This window comes from Pristiophorus japonicus, chromosome 5, assembly GCF_044704955.1.
Source record: "Pristiophorus japonicus isolate sPriJap1 chromosome 5, sPriJap1.hap1, whole genome shotgun sequence".
In the NCBI taxonomy this organism is placed as follows: domain Eukaryota; kingdom Metazoa; phylum Chordata; class Chondrichthyes; family Pristiophoridae; genus Pristiophorus; species Pristiophorus japonicus.
This window is the reverse complement of record NC_091981.1, coordinates 284,845,055-284,853,081: the sequence shown is the minus strand read 5'-3', so window position 1 is coordinate 284,853,081 and position 8,027 is coordinate 284,845,055. Positions and strand designations below refer to the sequence as shown.

Sequence of the window (8,027 nt, the reverse complement as noted above, 5' to 3'; positions counted from 1 at the left end):
TCCAGAGTGAGGCACAAGCCATGGTGGGCAGCCTTTTATACTGGGCCCTGCACACCTATGCAGGTGACCCTCAGGTCTCCCACCGCAGAGCCCTCTGGTGGACAGCCTCTGCCAAAGGGGCAGGAAACCCCGGTCTCCACCAGTTGCACCCTCTAGTGGTGCCAGCATAGTATATACACAGTGTAAACCTTATTGATAGTATAGTTGTGCAACTATACAGTGACCACACAGAGAGTATATCTATGGTCTGCATATATAACATCACTCTCCCCCAAGTCCTTTGTGCCAATTACCTTTGCACTATCTGCTCTGGCTTAGCTCTCCCCAGACTTAAGTGCCACTAGCCCTTGCACCTTGGCTGTGTTTGACTTGGCTCTCTCCCTGTTAACCCCCAAGCCCTTTTGCCACAACGTTGGGTAGTGGTTACCAGTTTGGATGGTTCGATGATGCAGTGGAGGTTCCAGTGGTTTCTGGGTGTGATCCATGTGTGTGCCTATGGCTACATACATCCATTTCCCCCCCCCCCCCCACAGCGAGATCATGCAGCAGGCCCGTTACATTAACATACAGGATCAGACACAGTGCAAGTACAAGGAAAGGAAGTATTTTTTTCTTTTTTTTTTTTCGTAGCCAATCTTTCCAATTCTTTGTCAGATCACAAACGCCAGGGGTCACCTTGCACACATCAAAGATCACCCTGCGCTAATGCTCTTAGCCAAAAGGCCTAGAGCACAAGCACCGTTCCTGGAAGTACTGCAATACCAGGTTCGTGCCATGGAGGTGGATGGGTCAGCAACCCCACACACCTCCGTGGAGGTGGATGGGTCAAGCCACCCCACCCACCTCCTATTTCCAAAAAGCATAGGAGAACCACCTTCCTGATCCAGGGAGAACCACGTTGGGGTCATGGTTACTCCCCTGTCAGGTCAGTTACGCATGATCTTAGCCAAAAGGCAAGGAAAGGAAGTTACAGTTTGTAACGTGACACCTTGATTCAGTTGCATTCGCTACTTTTTGCGGTCATGCGCCAGGATTGGGTAAATTGCATTCATGGTTCAGTCATGGTCAGTACTGAGGTAGCAGCACAGGTATGCAAGGATGCAGGTTCCAGAGCAAGCGGACAGGATCCTATTCGTCTGATGGCGGCGCTGTGCCCCCTGCTAGCGGGGTGGGCTTGGTTCGCTCACTTAGCCAGGACTCCGGGCCTTTGCCGTTGCCTAGTGATCGACAGAGCCACAGATGTGTGTGGCCTCCCTGTCCTCCTTTGAGGGCTGCAGAATCTTCTGCCTGCTCTCTAGCGATGTTGGGAACCTGGCTGTTCCAAGTCCCGTTTGGGGAACTCATTGGACCTTTTGCTCCCGGACATGGCCGAGGTAGTGACTAGGTCTGGGGGCTGCGCCGTCTCCACCTGGGTGGTGGGCAATAGCGGCCGACTGCGCGTATTGGCCCTGTTTTCATTTCCAGGTCCGTGGCGAACGGTGCCATCGGGTGCCTGCAGCTTGGGATAGATCTGGGGCAGGGTATCAGAATCAGTGCCTTCACCCTCCTGAGGTCGCTGGTCTATAACTTGTGGGGACACCTGGGGCAGGGCATCAGGATCAGTACCTTTACCCTCCCGAATTCGCTCGCTTGCTACTTTTGGGGACACTCTATTCCCGACATCTTGCAACAACATTTTGTTCACAATCTTAATCGGTTCGTTACATTGATTGCCATGCATTCAATGTCTCTTTAAGTTCAGTTGGTTGCAGGTCTCCTTTAAGAGAACCCTGCTGTCTTTACCCCAATCAAATCCTTTGTTAGACACCACGTGTTGGTCCCTCAGCATTGCACCTCGTGGTATGGTCGCGGCCCTCTTTTTTGTCAGCCACGCTGTAGCAGGGACGCCATCTTGCCTCTGTCCTCGAGGTCGACTGCCTTGATCCTTCTCTCCCACGATTCTTCCACAAAAGCGTTGAATTCTATCTTCCTCCTCAGGAGTCCTGCCACTGGAGCCAGGAAGGTACTTTTAGGTCGTTCAATTCAGATCATTGGCACGCAGTCATGATGGACGGTCTGTGCCTCAGGTGCTGCGCTGATCTGTTCTCTGCTGCCTAGTCCAAGCAAAGATGAGGTTTTCCTCTGCCTCTGAGCATGGGGAAGTTTGATTGCTGGAGTGAAGAGGTCTTCCCATTTCCACTGGATCTTCGCCATCCACCTACTTCTGAGTAGCGTTGGACCATCACCTGCAACAATCCACAGAGGTAACTTGTGCACCACACCATTATAGATTACACTTACATCCACACTACCAAGGACTGGGATCAGCTCCTTGGTGTAGGTGCGCAACTTTTCCTGTACTGGAACCAGCTCGGGTCATTTTTCATTCCATAGCCTCTCAAAGGCATCCTGGCTCATCACTGACTGGCTCGCTCCCATGTCCACTTCCATGAAGACTGGAACGCCATTTATCTCGACTTCCATCTTCACTGGAGGACAATCGGTGATGCAGGTATACACTCCATACACTTTTTCTTGGGGCTGAGCTGCCGCTCTGGCCAAATCATCATACTCCCCCTGGATTCAAAGTCATCTACCTGACATCGGTAGTAGGTAAAATGATGGAATCAATTATTAAGGATGCCATAGCAGCGCATTTGGAATGAGGTGATATGATAGGTCCAAGTCAGCATGGATTTGTGAAAGGGAAATCATGCTTGACAAATCTTCTGGAATTTTTTGAGGATGTTTCCAATAGAGTGGACAAGGGGGAACCAGTTGATGTGGTGTATTTGGACTTTCAGAAGGCCTTCGACAAGGTCCCACACAAGAGATTAATGTGCAAAGTTAAAGCACATGGGATTGGGGGTCGTGTGCTGACGTGGATTGAGAACTGGTTGGCAGACAGGAATCAAAGAGTAGGAGTAAATGGGTACTTTTCAGAATGGCAGGCAGTGACCAATGGGGTACCGCAAGGTTCTGTGCTGGGGCCTCAGCTGTTTACATTGTACATTAATGATTTGGACGAGGGGATTAAATGTAGTATCTCCAAATTTGCGGATGGCACTAAGTTGGGTGGCAGTGTGAGCTGCGAGGAGGATGCTATGAGGCTGCAGAGTGACTTGGATAGGTTAGGTGAGTGGGCAAATGCATGGCAGATGAAGTATAATGTGGATAAATGTGAGGTTATCCACTTTGGTGGTAAAAACAGAGAGACAGACTATTATCTGAATGGTGACAGATTAGATAAAGGGGAGGTGCAACGTGACCTGGGTGTCATGGTACATCAGTCATTGAAGGTTGGCATGCAGTTACAGCAGGCGGTTAAGAAAGCAAATGGCATGTTGGCCTTCATAGTGAGGGGATTTGAGTACAGGGGCAGGGAGGTGTTACTACAGTTGTATAAGGCCTTGGTGAGGCCACACCTGGAGTATTGTGTACAGTTTTGGTCTCCTAACTTGAGGAAGGACATTCTTGCTATTGAGGGAGTGCAGCGAAGGTTCACCAGACTGATTCCCAGGATGGCGGGACTGACATATCAAGAAAGACTGGATCAATTGGGCTTGTATTCACTGGAGTTCAGAAGAATGAGAGGGGATCTCATAGAAACGCTTAAAATTCCGACGGGTTTAGACAGGTTAGGTGCAGGAAGAATGTTCCCAATGTTGGAGAAGTCCAGAATCAGGGGTCACAGTCTAAAGATAAGGGGTAAGCCATTTAGGACCGAGATGAGGAGAAACGTCTTCACCCAGAGAGTGGTGAAACTGTGGAATTCTCTACCACAGAAAGTTGTTGAGGCCAATTCACTAAATATATTCAAAAAGGAGTTAGATGTAGTCCTTACTACTAGGGGGATCAAGGGGTATGGCGAGAAAGCAGAAATGGGGTACTGAAGTTGCATGTTCAGCCATGAACTCATTGAATGGCGGTGCAGGCTCGAAGGGCCGAATGGCCTACTCCTGACACCTATTTTCTATGTTTCTATGTTTCTATGACTCCTCTGCTAGATGGTGAGTCGTATCTCTTTTATACATACGCTGGAGTTGGCCCTTCGTGTTACAGGCTTTGCATACGTACTCAGCAAACTAACACTGGTGAGCCCTATGGTTTCCTCCGCAATGCCTGCAACTCGATTAGCACCCCTCGGCGGAGTCTGGGTTCTGGAACTCTGAGTTCTGTGCTCTCTGCCATGGGCAGCACCATATTCTACAGTCCTTCCTGTGAAAGGCATCATTCTGTGTACAGAACTTGCAATGTTTGAGTCCACAGGATGATTAATTTGCTTGGTGCTGCAGGTCGAGGTCTTGAATGCCTGACTGATGCTGATGGCCTTCTGCAGGTTGACTGTGGTGTCGGCAGATAATAGCTTGTGAAGGAGGTCCTTGTGGCCAATTCCCATAATGAAGATGTCTCGCAATGCTTTGTTGAGGTGCATGCCGAAATCACATGGTGCCGTAAGTCTCCTGAGGTCAGCAGCATATTTTGCAATCTCCTGGCCCTCATGTCTGTGGTGAGTGTAGAAACTAGCCATGATAGTCTGCATCCCAGAGTACTTAAGGGAGTGGCCCTAGAAAAAGTGGATGCATTGATGATCATTTTCCAACACTCTATCGACTCTGGATCAGTTGCTATGGACTGGAGGGTAGCTAATGTAACATCATTTTTTAAAAAAGGAAGGAGAGAGAAAACGGGTTAGCCTGACATCAGTAGTGGGGAATATGTTGGAATCAATCATGAAGGATGAAATAGCAGCGCATTTGGAAAGCAGTGACAGGATCGGACCAAGTCAGCATGGATTTATGAAAGGGAAATCATGCTTGATGAATCTTCTGGAATTTTTTGAGGATGTAACTGGCAGAGTGGACAAGGGAGAACCAGTGGATGTGGTGTATTTGGACTTTCAAAAGGCTTTTGACAAGGTCCCACACAAGAGATTGGTGTGCAAAATCAAAGCACATGGTATTGGGGGTAATGTACTGACGTGGATAGAGAACTGGTTGGCAGACAGGAAGCAGAAAGTCGGGATAAATGGGCCTTTTTCAGAATGGCAGGCAGTGACTAGTGGAGTGCCGCAGGGCTCAGTGCTGGGACCCCAACTCTTTACAATATACATTAACGATTTAGATGAAGGAATTGAGTGTAATATCTTCAAGTTTGCGGATGACACGAAACTGGATGGCGGTGTGAGCTGTGAGGAGGACTCGAAGAGGCTGCAGGGTGACTTGGACTGGTTAGGTGAGTGGGCAAATGCATGGCAGATGCAGTATAATGTGGATAAATGTGAGGTTATCCATTTTGGGGGCAAAAACACGAAGGCAGAATATTATCTGAATGGCAGCAGATTAGGAAAAGGGGAGATGCAATGAGACCTGGGTGTCATGGTTCATCAGTCACTGAAAGTTGGCATGCAGGTACAGCAGGCGGTGAAGAAGGCAAATGGTATGTTGGCCTTCATAGCTAGGGGATTTGAGTATAGGAGCAGTTGTACAGGGCTTTAGTGAGGCCTCACCTGGAATATTGTGTACAGTTTTGGTCTCCTAATCTGAGGAAGGACATTCTTGCTATTGAGGGAGTGCAGCGAGGGTTCACCAGACTGATTCCAGGGATGGTTGGACTGCCATTTGAGGAGAGACTGGATCAACTGGGCCTTTATTCACTGGCGTTTAGAAGGATGAGAGGAGTTCTCATAGAAACGTATAAGATTCTGACGGGACTGGACAGGTTAGATGCGGGTAGAATGTTCCCGATGTTGGGGAAGTCTAGAACCAGGGGACATAGTCTTAGGATAAGGGGTAGGCCATTTAGGACTGAGATGAAGAGAAACTTCTTCACTCAGAGAGTTGTTGACCTATGGAATTCCCTGTTGCAGAGAGTTGTTGATGCCAGTTCATTGGATATATTCAAGAGGGAGTTAGATATGGCCCTTACGGCTAAAGGGATCAAGGGGTATGGAGAGAAAGCAGGAAAGGGGTACAGAGGGAATGATCAGTCATGATCTTATTGAATGGCGGTGCAGGCGAGGTTTTACTACATTAAAGACTATATTTTGTTTTTTTAGAAGAACACAATGGCCCTGAAATTCCGGTCGGAGACTTCTTTCGGACGAACACCTCCAACCAGAGAATTTTTATGAATCTGGTGCTTTGGGAGGAGCCTGCGATTCCGGTGGGGAGGCCTTCTCTTCCCGCGCTGCAAAGCGCGCTCTTGACCTCCAGGTTCCCATGTAGAAGATGCAGTCTCGTGTGACTGCTCAGCCAATCAGGTACAGTATTCCGCAGCTTTCTCATTAATCCCCTCTCATTCTTCTGAACTCCAGTGAATACAAGCCCAGTTGATCCAGTCTTTCTTGATATGTCAGTCCCGCCATCCCGGGAATCAGTCTGGTGAACCTTCGCTGCACTCCCTCAATAGCAAGAATGTCCTTCCTCAAGTTAGGAGACCAAAACTGTACACAATACTCCAGGTGTGGCCTCACCAAGGCCCTGTACAACTGTAGCAACACCTCCCTGCCCTTGTACTCAAATCCCCTCGCTATGAAGGCCAACATGCCATTTGCTTTCTTAACCGCCTGCTGTACCTGCATACCAACCTTCAATGACTGATGTACCATGACACCCAGGTCTCGATGCACCTCCCCTTTCCCTAATCTGTCACCATTCAGATAATAGTCTGTCTCTCTGTTTTTACCACCAAAGTGGATAACCTCACATTTATCCACATTATACTTCATCTGCCATGCATTTGCCCATTCACCTAACCTATCCAAGTCACTCTGCAGCCTCATAGCATCCTCCTCGCAGCTCACATTGCCACCCAACTTAGTGTCATCTGCAAATTTGGAGATACTACATTTAATCCCCTCGTCTAAATCATTAATGTACAATGTAAACAGCTGGGGCCCCAGCACAGAACCTTGCGGTACCCCACTAGTCACTGCCTGCCATTCTGAAAAGTACCCATTTACTCATAGTCTTTGCTTCCTGTCTGCCAACCAGTTCTCAATCCACATCAGCACACTACCCCCAATCCCATGTGCTTTAACTTTGCACACTAATCTCTTGTGTGGGACCTTGTTGAAAGCCTTCTGAAAGTCCAAATACACCACATCAACTGGTTCTCCCTTGTCCACTCTATTGGAAACATCCTCAAAAAATTCCAGAAGATTTGTCAAGCATGATTTCCCTTTCACAAATCCATGGTGACTTGGACCTATCATGTCACCTCTTTCCAAATGCGCTGCTATGATGTCCTTAATAATTGGAAATAATCACTTGGAAATATATCGGCGTTCCTTCATCATCGCTGGGTCAAAATCCTGGAACTCCCTCCCTAACAGCGCTGTGGGAGCACCTTCACCACACGGACTGCAGCGGCTCAAGAAGATGGCTCACCACCATCTTCTCGAGCAATTAGGGATGGGCGATACGAACATAAGAACGTAAGAAATAGGAGCAGGAGTAGGATATTTGGCCGCTCGAGTCTGCTCTGCCGTTTAATAAGATCATGACTGATCTGATCATGGACTCAGCTCCACTTCCCTGCCCGTTCCCCATAACCCTTTACTCACTTATCGCTCAAAAATCTGTCTATCTCCGCATTAAATATATTCAATAACCCAGCCTGCACAGCTCTCTGGGGCAGAGAATTCCACAGATTTACAACTCTTTGAGAGAAGAAATTCCTCCTCATTGCAGTTTTAAAGGGACGGCCCCTTATTCTGAGACTATGGACCAGACTTTCAGCTTCATTGTCGTCGGTTTTCTCGGCAGTACAGCTGTACTTCTGCCCGGCGAAAATTTCCACTTAAGTTTTTTCATGGTATCGCCCACATCTGAAGTCGCCCGCCGGGACCAAACCGCCCACGTGCAACGCCGAGAACAACCGACAGCGCGTAAGTTTGGCCTCAACCGCCGACGTCCAGATCGCCGAGAGACCCGCCCCTGTAAAAGCTGCTTAAACAGGGCGGTAAGAGGGGACCCTGCAAAGAAAGGTAAGTTAAAGGTTCTTTATTTATATTTTTAAATTTAAAATGGCGATTAGTCTTAAAA

At 48.2% G+C, this 8,027-nt stretch overlaps 1 non-coding gene across 1 annotated transcript; it reads right to left on the bottom strand.

Moving 5' to 3' along the window:
- Window positions 1–769: 769 nt before the first annotated feature.
- Window positions 770–966, bottom strand: LOC139264934 (U2 spliceosomal RNA). Its single transcript, XR_011593426.1, has one exon. It is a non-coding gene; the product is annotated as a U2 spliceosomal RNA (small nuclear RNA).
- Window positions 967–8,027: the final 7,061 nt, after the last annotated feature.